This window comes from Archocentrus centrarchus, unplaced genomic scaffold, assembly GCF_007364275.1.
Source record: "Archocentrus centrarchus isolate MPI-CPG fArcCen1 unplaced genomic scaffold, fArcCen1 scaffold_100_ctg1, whole genome shotgun sequence".
Classification (NCBI taxonomy): Eukaryota; Metazoa; Chordata; class Actinopteri; order Cichliformes; family Cichlidae; genus Archocentrus; species Archocentrus centrarchus.
This window is the reverse complement of record NW_022060146.1, coordinates 241,544-252,817: the sequence shown is the minus strand read 5'-3', so window position 1 is coordinate 252,817 and position 11,274 is coordinate 241,544.

The window sequence follows — 11,274 nt, the reverse complement described above, 5'->3', positions numbered from 1 at the left end:
TCTGGTTCTATATTTGGTGAAACTTTTGTAGCTGTGATGGTCCTCTGTAATACATGTAACTCAGTATAATACTGTGATATATACACAGTGTGTACCTGTTCTATTGATTTCCTGTATTTAACTTAGAATCTGTTTAAAGAGTTAATTTCTGCGATGAAAATCAAATTATTTACATTTTTTATTAACTTTTCTATAATAAAAACTTGTCAAAGTTAAATAAAGCACTGTCTAATGGGCTCGACACACGGGGAGTGACAAACGACAGTGACAAATGGGCCGCATTGCCACTGGGGTGAAACTGAACACACGGGAGGCGATAGCAATGGCAGCATTGCGAATCACGCTCTCACGTCACTCATTTCCAAGAAATGTGATTGGTTATGAAACTGGAGGGATTTAGACATTTTCAAAGCAGTTCGTGTCAGACACGGCAAAAAAGATGAGTCAGAAGATTTTATTGGAACTGACAGAAATCTTGCTGTCAAGTCTCCTCTACAAAAGACAACCTTGGGTTCATCCTTTATTAGCACAAAAGTCCTCTCTATCCATCTGTTTAACTTTGGTCTTGTGCCAACACGTTCCCATACGGCTGCCTTTTATGTGTAAGTCGATAATCACTGCCTGAAGTGTCATATAACAAAGTCAAACAGATAAAACGATGCTTTCGTTCGTGCCGGAAGTGGTTGCATACTCTCCGCTCATTGGTCAGTCAATGAAACTCTCGCTGAGTGGTTTAGTGCCACGCGACAGCGACAAAAGTAGAACATTTTCCAACTTTGTTGTGTCGAGTGTGCACGTCTACGTGTACGAGCTCGAAATTTCACATGCACGAACGTCGCCGGTCGCTTAGCTGGAGGAGGGCAAGCGATTGTCGCCTCATCGCACAAGCTCCATAGGAAATGAATGGAGAGCGAGCAACGTTAATGTAATTTATTGTAAAATCTATTAGATCAAGTTTTATGTGAAAAAGGAAAAAAACACATTTTGTATATTTCATCATCTGCCTGATCAGTGACAGTTTAATACATTTTCTTTCAAAGTAATGGTCATTGTAAACATGAAGAAAAGTTTCTGTCATTAAATCCTTTAATTTGTAGATCATAACTCATAATTCTGTCCATCCTGTTATTAAACTGAACTCCAACAGTCTCATGTTCATTATTGGTCAAACTGTTTCCACTGATTCATCTGCTGAGGTAGACATTTTTTGTTAAATCCATCACTGGATTATACATCCCATTTTCTTTTCAGACAGTGAGAGATAAAAAGCAGCAGAGCTGCAGTCAGTCCACAGTAGAGGACGATCCTTCCTCTACTTTCAGGCGGATCCCTCACTGCTGTAGAGACACCAAACACCTCCGAGTCACTCAAAAACATGTAAACATTATTATATTAAATTAAATATCTACAATAAAATTAATGAGAACATATCTGTCAGTGCATGAACAATTGTCTTTGTTTAATACAGAGTAAGAAGTAAAAAAGTAAACAAGGAAAAGAGTTTTTTTTTTTTTTTTCCAGTACCCTTGTATGGTATTTGGGTCAAATTGACCCATTGCAAATTTTTAGAAGAAGAAAAATGATAAATTTGTAATGTTTTCTATTGAAACTCAATGGTCTTATTTTCTGTCATAAACCTTTACAAAAAAAATAGAGTCGGGGACACAGTGATGGGGAAGAAGAAGATGTCTCAGGATGTGAGGATTCTGATTGTGAGGGAATTTGAAGACCACATGCACCACAAGGAGCACCACAGGCCACTGCTGGAGCAGCCCAAGAGCCACACAGACATATTTGTCTAAGAGTGGACAGATTAATGATCTTTGTCTCCAGTAACAGAGCCCCTCTGCTCTGCTGCTAACATAATACGATGGTACCAGAGCTCACACGATTTGCAGTGAGTCATGTTTAAGGTATCAGGTCATCCTTTGAGCTGCTGATTCCTGTTTTAATTCTGGATATGACCAATCTTGAGGGGAAACGTGTTTTTGGTGGCCAGTGGACAGAAATGGACATCATGCATCTGCATGTCTCATCCTTGCTGGTGTCTACAGGTCAGGGGGGGAGGCAACTGAAAGATTAATACTTAATCCAAATTTACTCTTAACAGGGACAACTGTTCAGATCAGCACGATCAGCTATTTCAATTGTGAGAAGTACATGAAGTCATCTGTCTCTACAGGCTCATCTCCATCTGTACCTCCATCATCTGTTCAAGAATATGGAAATAAACATCACTCAAAGGTAAAAGGCAGCTGCTGGCAGCTTCTAAGGTGGTATGATTTCTTAGAGTTCACATTATAATAAGGTCAACACACATTAAATATCAGCATGCAGCTTTGACTTTGTCCCAATAATCACATCAGTGCTGACTGATCCTCTAAAGCTTAGAAAGATAAATTACAGTGTTACACAAAGTTTCACATATTTGATTTCTCACCCTGGAAGTAAATGACTTCTTAACAATCTTTAGTCCTCATCTGGAGGATAAATTGTTAAGACTGGAATGATTCTAAAAAATGTTCTTATCACTTTGTTACCAGGAGGAACTTTTAATACCGCAAAGATTTGTGAAAAGAGTTCAGAACAAGTCTGTTACATTGTATCCAATTCTCCCATTAATCACCAAAACTGCACAGAAACAAATGATGATAAAATTAAATTAAAAAATTCAAAACAAAACAAAGAAAAATAGAAACACCATCAGAAGACTATCCAGGATCCTGCAGATTTCACGTTAAAACCTTCAGAGCTGCAGGAATGTGTTTCTGCAACAAGGTGGCACCATGTGTGAACTGATGAAGGGAATCTGACTAATGAATTTATTTTTACTAGCTTCAACACACTTCACTGATTGTTGGCCCAGAGGAATACAGCTGTGAACAGCGTGTCAGAACGTTCCTTTAGTTCGATATTTAGAGTCAGATGATTTGTATTTTGTCTGTAAGTGCTCCCAAAGTTTGGGGGAGCTACAGGTAACATTATATATATATATATTAGGGGTAGGACTCAATTAAAAAAATTAATCGAATTAATTACAAGCTTTGTAATTAATTAATCGAAATTAATCACATTTCAATATTTGACATGAGAAATATTAATTTAAGTTTGGTTGATGAATAAATCAATATACATAAGCTTAAACTTCAAAATTTTGGTTATTTTCCCACCAGACCAACGAAGGGTGGAAGTACTCCTGTGATAAGCAAACTCCTGAAATTAAAGTTAAGCATTATAACTGGATAGTTTTATTCAACATTAATGTCTCACTTAATATAGTTGGAAATTAATCATTCTCTCAGCTGTATTCCTTGATGTTGAAATGTGTTATGCTTGTTTTAACAGCTTATTTTGAATTAAAGACTTAAAATTAAACCACAAAAAGGAGAAAAAGTTCGTTCTCCGTTTAACAGCTGCTTTTACACAGCTGTGCTTCGCACTCACGGTTGCTAGGCGACATGAGCTACGCAGAGGTGACGGCAGGTGACGCTGATATGAAGGCTAGCTGCTCACTTCCGGCCTTTGTGGTGTTCGTGGGCTGCGAAAGACGTGGGCCGGGTCCTTCGCAGGATGCGGCCCCTAATTTGGACATTGTGCGTTGATATAATATGTATGCCGGGAACTCGTGCACTGAGAAACGTTCCACGGTGCAAAGTGCGATTAAAATGCGTTAAAATTTTTAACGCGTTAATTTCCCTGTAATTAATTAATCGAAATTAACGCGTTAAAGTCCCACCCCTAATATATATATATTGTCGTGCTTGTGCTCCTCTGGGAGTGAGCTCGGACACGTGGGTGGACGACGTGGGTGGAAAAACTTCGCAAGACAAGGAATCCTCAGTTTACAAACTTTCTGAGACTTCTTCAGGTCACACTGCACGAAAAGAGGCATATCCGTCCCCGTATACTGTCGCGGGCGCACCTAGTTATCGTCAGCTTTCGTCAGCATACGGGGCAGCGCATATTCGTTCGCCTGAGACGGATATGGTCGTTTACGTACCACCAGAAGCAGCGGGGGGTAGAGGTACGGGGGGAGCCGGCAGGCGCGAGGTGTTAACGCCTCTACTTTACATATGAAAAGCAGCTGCAAGCCGAAGCAGCGGCAAGAGACCCACATGGCTTCTCAGTCATTGGATGATAAAAATGACATCACAATTCAGTATTCACATGTGATTGGTTGGTAGATCTGTCCCCCCATTGGCCTTTATAAAGACAGGCCTGGGTAAGCCCCTCCCTAACAAATAATAACCTAGTAATAAAAATTATTTTTAATTATTATTTCTGTGATATACCTTGTATGTTATGTTGTATTCATGCCATGCTAATAACCTCAACTAAAGGGAATTCAATTAAGAGAAACAAATTGTGAGGCACAAGTTTGAATATTTTTTTTTGTTTTATTTATAAAGCAATATGCACATACACACACACACACACACACACACACACACACACACACACACACACACACACACACACACACACACACACACACACACACACACACACACACATCATATAATCTATATATATATATAAACAAAAACATTATGACATATAATGCTTTGCTACTTCTGGGCCATGTGGTGGTGGCTTTCTCTCAGAGCATGGTCCAGCATACAAACACTTATGGTGCACAGTGTTGTATTTAGGGTGAGCTTCTAGTCTGTCTTGCAGTTTGGCTCAGAGGTCACTGAGCTCCTGGCTGGGGAAGCTTGGGGGTCTTAATCCAGCCCGATACGCCCTCTGAGACGCCATCCTCCTCATCCAACATGAGGTCAGTGGTGACACCGTCCCAGAAGGCAACCTCCTTCAGTGCCAGGTCACTCGTCCTCGCCTCCAGCAGCTGTTGACACAGAGCACACATTAAGTCATTATGAAACTATATGAAATATTGTGAAAAATCAGGAAACTACACTGAAAGTTTGAGTCTCTTGACTTTGAATGTACACATAGCAGATAAGACCCTGAAGGCAAAAAAAAAAAAATTAATCAGCCCATCTTTGTCATCAGAAACAATGGTTATGTGACAAAGTACCAACTCCTGCATCCTGTGAATAAAAGACAAATGAACAAGTACTTTGAAAACATTTAACACTGATAAAAGTACTTCAGTGATTTTGGTCATTAACCCTTGAGGCACCTTTAAACTGATTATACACTTTTTATCTTTTAGGTCCCAAAATGTTACAGCTGCTGAAACTATAAACATTCAATGTTAATTATTTTCACCTGCACTGCATCACCTTTTTATTAAAAAGGCGATGCAGTGCAGTGGTAGGCCGTCAGGGCCTGCAAGGCCTTCTCTGCTGGCCTAAAAAAATATCTGAATCACAGACTGATGTTAATTATATCCTGTCCATCAATACTTGTTAAATTATTCGAAATGGTTTGTATGGTTCCTTTCACAGCTTTTCCTGTGGTCGCGCTGTTTCCAGACGTGTATTTTCATATTAAAGCATTTAACCAATCATATTTCAGCCATTATTTGTTGCCAGGGTCAAAGAAATCTGCCTGGAGGCCTTCATAATCAGTTCTGCGGGCCCCGTAGTACAAAAATAAGTGTCGATCAAACAGTTTGATCAACCAATCAGATTATGAGTTGGCAACACCGAGGCCCTCTAGCAGGCGTACGGTAACGTCAGCATATTCATACACTTTGATTGGATAGTCAGCGTACTAGCCAGAGCTAGCAAACTGCATCTGTAGCGAGCTGTACAAGCAAAAAAATGGTTGTGTTGATTTTATAGCTGTTTTGTCAACCCACAATGGCTGAAGGAGGAGAAGAAATGGATTTGGTTGCAGATTTATTGCCAAAGCCCAGACGGACTTTTCAAGAAAAGCTGGACATCATTAAGAAAGGTCGGGCAACTCCAAAGCTAGCAAGCCTGTCACAACCGGGAAAAGGATGTGTCCACCACTTTCAGTCCACTAATTACGAGTGGTACCACTGGCTCACAGGCCCCGAGGAACACTGCAAATTGTATTGCTGGGAGTGCTTGTTGTTTGCCACTGATCGACATGGTGTTTGGAGCCACACTGGGTTTGTAAATTTGACTTGCCTAACCAAGGCAGCAACGAGACACCAAAGCGCAGGGAAGCGGAGCTCCACGACGTAAAGGTGAAGAATAATAGGGAAATCTTAAAGAGACTGTTAGATTGGCTTTTTTTTGGGGGGGGGGGCAAGCAGGAACTTTCATTTCGGGGTCACGATGACTAAAATGTTTCTCTTAATAATAATTTTATGAGGTTGTTATCAATGCATTTTTATATGTGTCGCAGCTGTAGCGGCAGTAAAAGCAGACTTGTGCACCTTGGGTTTGTTTCTTCGGTAAATGCTTTTATTCTGGCTACATGAGCTCTCAATCTGCGATGCAACAGCTCTTTCTACTGCATTTCTGCATAAAAAGATGCTTTTATTGCCATAAAATAGTTATTGAGGGTGGAGTGATTCAGGCGGATCACTACTGAAGGCCTAGGTGTGAAATGCACGGCCGCCACTGCTTTTTATATACATTTTGGGTTGTTCTGAAGAAGCCAGATTTTATATAAAGTTAAAAAAAACAATAAGTAATATTTTCCAAAAATAAAACTGCATTTCCAAGCTAACTACACAAATACAGCAGACCAACAAAACAATCCAATATGTCTTACCGGCTTCCTTCTTACACGACACCGGGCAGAATTTTTAATGGCTGCCGCCTTTTCCGGACCGTGAGGCTGACTGTAGCGGAAGCTGCGGCGAACCGTCTGTAGGTTTTTCAAGAAGCTGAAAAACATTTTTGTACATTGTAAATAAACACAGTGTAAACACAGTGCATACATAAACAATATTCAGGCAAAAAAAGATACTTACACACAATTATATCACTGTCCACGCATTAGAAACCCACTCGCGTTGCGAGGCGAACAGTCTGTGGAAAAAAAACGTGAAAATAAATAAGAGTAAAAACATTTTAAGTTCTTCTCTCCTCCACACATTGAATACTGCTGCTTTGTTTCTGATTCTTACCTCTGCAGAGGAGCATACCGGCTTTTATTGGATTCAGAGTTGTGCAGGCCGCGAACTGCTTCCTATAAGATGAAATAAAAATAAGAAACCAAATCACAATACGTCTGTCAGCTTACTGTGACCATTCCTCCACTCTTAGTATTTTTGTTTTAGAAACGACCAAGTCTTACCGCAGTTTTCGGATCGTGCTGCCGTCTTTTCCTTGAGTCCTTCTGTAGGTGAGGCTTTGTTAGAGCATCGAGTCTCTACACAATAGACGCCATGTTGTCTTTCAGTCGCGCTCGTACAAACTTGAGTAACTGAGTCGATAACCCACTCACTGCAGCCAGCAGCGTCTTCTCGTCTGCAGCGGGGCTGGTTGAGGCTGGCCGGTAGAGAGGCCCGCTTTCACCGGGAGCTTCTGGGGTGTTGAAATATAGACGACGTCCTCCATTGTCGTACCGGGAAAGCAGCGTAGACAAAAACCGCCATTCAGTTTGAACGGAAGAGAAGGAAGGCACTGATTGGTCCTACAGACCTTCAGCGTGATCCCGCACATGATCTGTATTGTCCAATCACAGGCGAGGAAGCTGCCACACGGAAATTAAATTCATTTCATTTCAAGTGAATTCAATTTTATTTATATAGCAGCAAATCACAACAAACAGTCGCCTCAAGGCGCTTTGTATTGTGGGTAAAGACCCTACAATAATACAGAGAAAACCCAACAGTCAAAATGACCCCCTATGAGCTGGAAGATGTGTTGTTCACACATCCACTGTCTGTTTAAGCAGGACAACTGAGAAGGTGACTGTTGCATTAAAATTTTCCTTATTTTTTTTTTTATTTACCTTTTTACATTTACATTTTTCTCATGAAGGTTTTGCTGATATCTCTTATGTACATCCATGTATAGCAAAATAAAAGTTTATACATTTTCGTATTCCATCTGCCTTGGTAGTCTTTAATGTCATTAATGCATGTGAACATTCACTGAACGTTTATAGCAGCGTTCATGGGATGTTGTCTGAATGTTCAATGCTAGCTGGGAAGCCACTGCACAGGAGAGGATGATGGTGTGACAGACTTTTTGTTACAGTGAATTAGACTGAAAACTGAGTATGCTTTTCAATGAAAATAATGCTTGTGGTGTCACCAAAATCAAGTTATAGCCTTTGTTTATCTCCCTCAGTCCACTAAAGTTCAGGGTTCACAAAAAACTCCATGACAAAGGCTCACAGACAGAAGCTCACAGACAGAAGCTCACAGCCTTATTGGAAAAAGGGACAAAAGCTGAAAACTTCCAAAAATATATTTCCAACTAGATAATTCAAATTTATAAATTAGAATGATTTCTTGTGAGATTAGTCTTGTTTGAATGTTTCGCTGTAGAAATAAAAAATGTTGGTTACAACTTGGGAGGGGTAGACCACTGGTGAGTACTGGTGACCACTGGTGAGTACTTGATTTGCATTTGTATGACTCACAGAAACCTCCTTTACATATGAGAGCCTGCCCTAGACCTGACGAGAGGGGGGAGCTGAGGGAGCACTGACACAGAGAGTCCACGGCAGTTTCCCTACAGTTTACTGTTCTGGCCAAAGCCTCCTGCTGAGAGCCCTAAAACTCAAGGCGCGCGTCAATATTACATACAAGAAACTGTCGAAAAACCCACTTTTCATGCAGTGTCAGTACAGAACATTCAGCTGTTTGCATCAATGAAGGCAGCGGGCTCTAGCTCGGGCACAGAACAGCAAGTTTGCACTGTCCATGTGATGAGCCGTGAGCGCCGTCTGTAGCCTTAGTAACCAAATAACAAAGTCTCTGTTGTCTATATTCAGGACCATAGAACATTCGTAACCAATCAGTATCCTACATGCATTACACGTGACACACTACGTAAGAGAAAGAGGAGGGGACAAACTCCTCGACTGTGGACTGCCTTACAATATATTCTAAATCTCTTTATAATATACCCCTTGTAAATTGGGGAAATAATTGTTTTTCCACAAAATTACCATGAAATTACACAGTACTTAAATTTACTTTCAATATAATTATTTCTTTGTTTCCTTTAAAAACCTGACTTGTTACCCCCGTATTCTAGTGTACCAATCTTTAAGTAGTTGTAAGTAGTAATATTACCTTGCAATTTCAAATAAATACCCTGAAATTCTGGTTAATTGCTGGGGAATTACGCCCATTATTTGTGAGCCATTGATGCTGAGGGTCGTTATGTGTCATGGTTTTGAGCTTTTTTTTGTGGTCTTTTGGTTTCGAGAGTCACTTGTTTTGAGTTTTGTGATTTTCTTATAAAAGTATTTCCTGGTTGGTTTCTTTATATTTATATGATCAGGGTTTATTTTCATACAGTTCTGTTCATGGTTTTAGTTCAGTTTATATTTTATTCTTTGAGTTACTATGTTTTCATGCCTCCTTTGTATTTCCATGTCTTGCATCTAACAATCTAATATGGTATGTATGACTCTGATAGAGAGAAGTAAAAACTACAATACAGTTACATTCTGCGGTCTGAAAGAGAAACGCCTTCAGATAAAAGTCCAGCCACCAAAACACCTGTGCCCACGCCTTTGAGTGCTCAAACTAACGCTGCGCCTCTTCATTAAATCCCGGCAGCAGCTTTTTAACGCCTAAAGAGGGTTGATAAATGTGACCCATGGACACATTTGTGGTTCTGACATCATTAAATAGGTAGTTAGATTCTCTTTTAGAGCCCATCAGTGAGCCACGATGTTCATCATCAGGTCATCATGAGATGACTTGAAAACCTGGCACCTCTTCCTCTCTTTTTTCCCCCAGTAGCAACTAAGAAGGAAAAGAGCAATGTGGTTTTGCTGACTCCAACACACACACACACACACACACACACTCACAGAGGCACAGTGACTAGGGCTGCAACGATTCATCGACGTAATCGATGACGTCGACTACAAAAATTTGTCGACGTGGAATTTCATCGTCGAAGCGTCGTACTTTTAAACCCATCCATCTATTTTGTTCCGCTTATCGTGTGATTTTGTAGTTGCAATACACTACAGGAAGATATGGGGGCAGTATTCCCTTCATTGTCTGCCAGCAACAACAATACCAACGAAGAAGAAAATAACAACAGCGTAAGGTTAGTGGAACAGAGAGGAGGGTGGAGAAAATTAAAGAAAATGGAAACAGACTGTCAAAGGTGTGGGAGCATTTGACAGAAAACTAAAATAAAGCTGAATGCAGAGCAGAGCTTTCCTTCCACGGCAGCATCGCTGCAGTGCTGAGCGTTTAAAACGCCGGCACCCCGGAGCTGTGACGTCAGCTCTGGATGGTGTAACAGTCAGTATACGGATGGGTTCCTAGACATGAGTAGGTATCACCTCAAGGGAGCGCCTATTCCTTTTTTGCATTGTACTATACTACAGAGTAAGAACTGTTTTTCTCTCTCTCTTCTCTACACCGTCAGTGTACCGCACGTATTGTTCAGAAATAAACGAACTTTTCTCTCTGCACCGTCACAATTGGCGCCCGAACATATTTTGGACCTTCCCTCCTGGATACCGATTCAGCTTCGGGCTAGAGGTGAATGTTTACAAGCTCACGGTGGATGTGGATGTCTGTTTCACGGGGTGAGTACAGTTTCTGAGAGGAGTACGTCGTGATCAGTGTTAGCTGGAGCTAGTCATTGCCTGCATATCGCTGGACCTCGTAATGAACTGTCCCGGTCGGATTAAATTCCTGAGAGCTGTGCTAGTCTGCTGAAGAGGAGAATATATTTAAATGACAAGACTACCGCATATTAACTAAATCAACTCACGATTGCTGAAGGACTGGGTGAGTTCAGTCATGCGGACTATTTCATGGATTTTGACCCGCCGAACTGCGGACGGATACGGACAGACTGTGCTGCACAAATAACGCAGCAGTGGCGGCGGAGAGAAATACGCCTGTGAGCTTGTTTGTTTCTTTGTATAAGAAGATTTCATATTTCATATTTGGACATTTACTCGCCTACGAGCCCTACTGCCAGTGCTGATATAGAAATAAAAACACAACGAAATGAACACTAAAGAAAACAAACGTTTTTGGTGAGAACATTTCATATTTTTTTTTGGACTCTACCATAAAGGTTGAAAGAACGAAATGGCATTTGAACCAGATTTTTCTATTTTTGACCCTGACATGGATATTAGACCTAGTCAATCTGTATCGCCACATTAGGGAGCTCCAGACCTCCGTCAGCAGGTTCTGGAATTAAAAGATGATGTCAAGCAGCTGAGGCA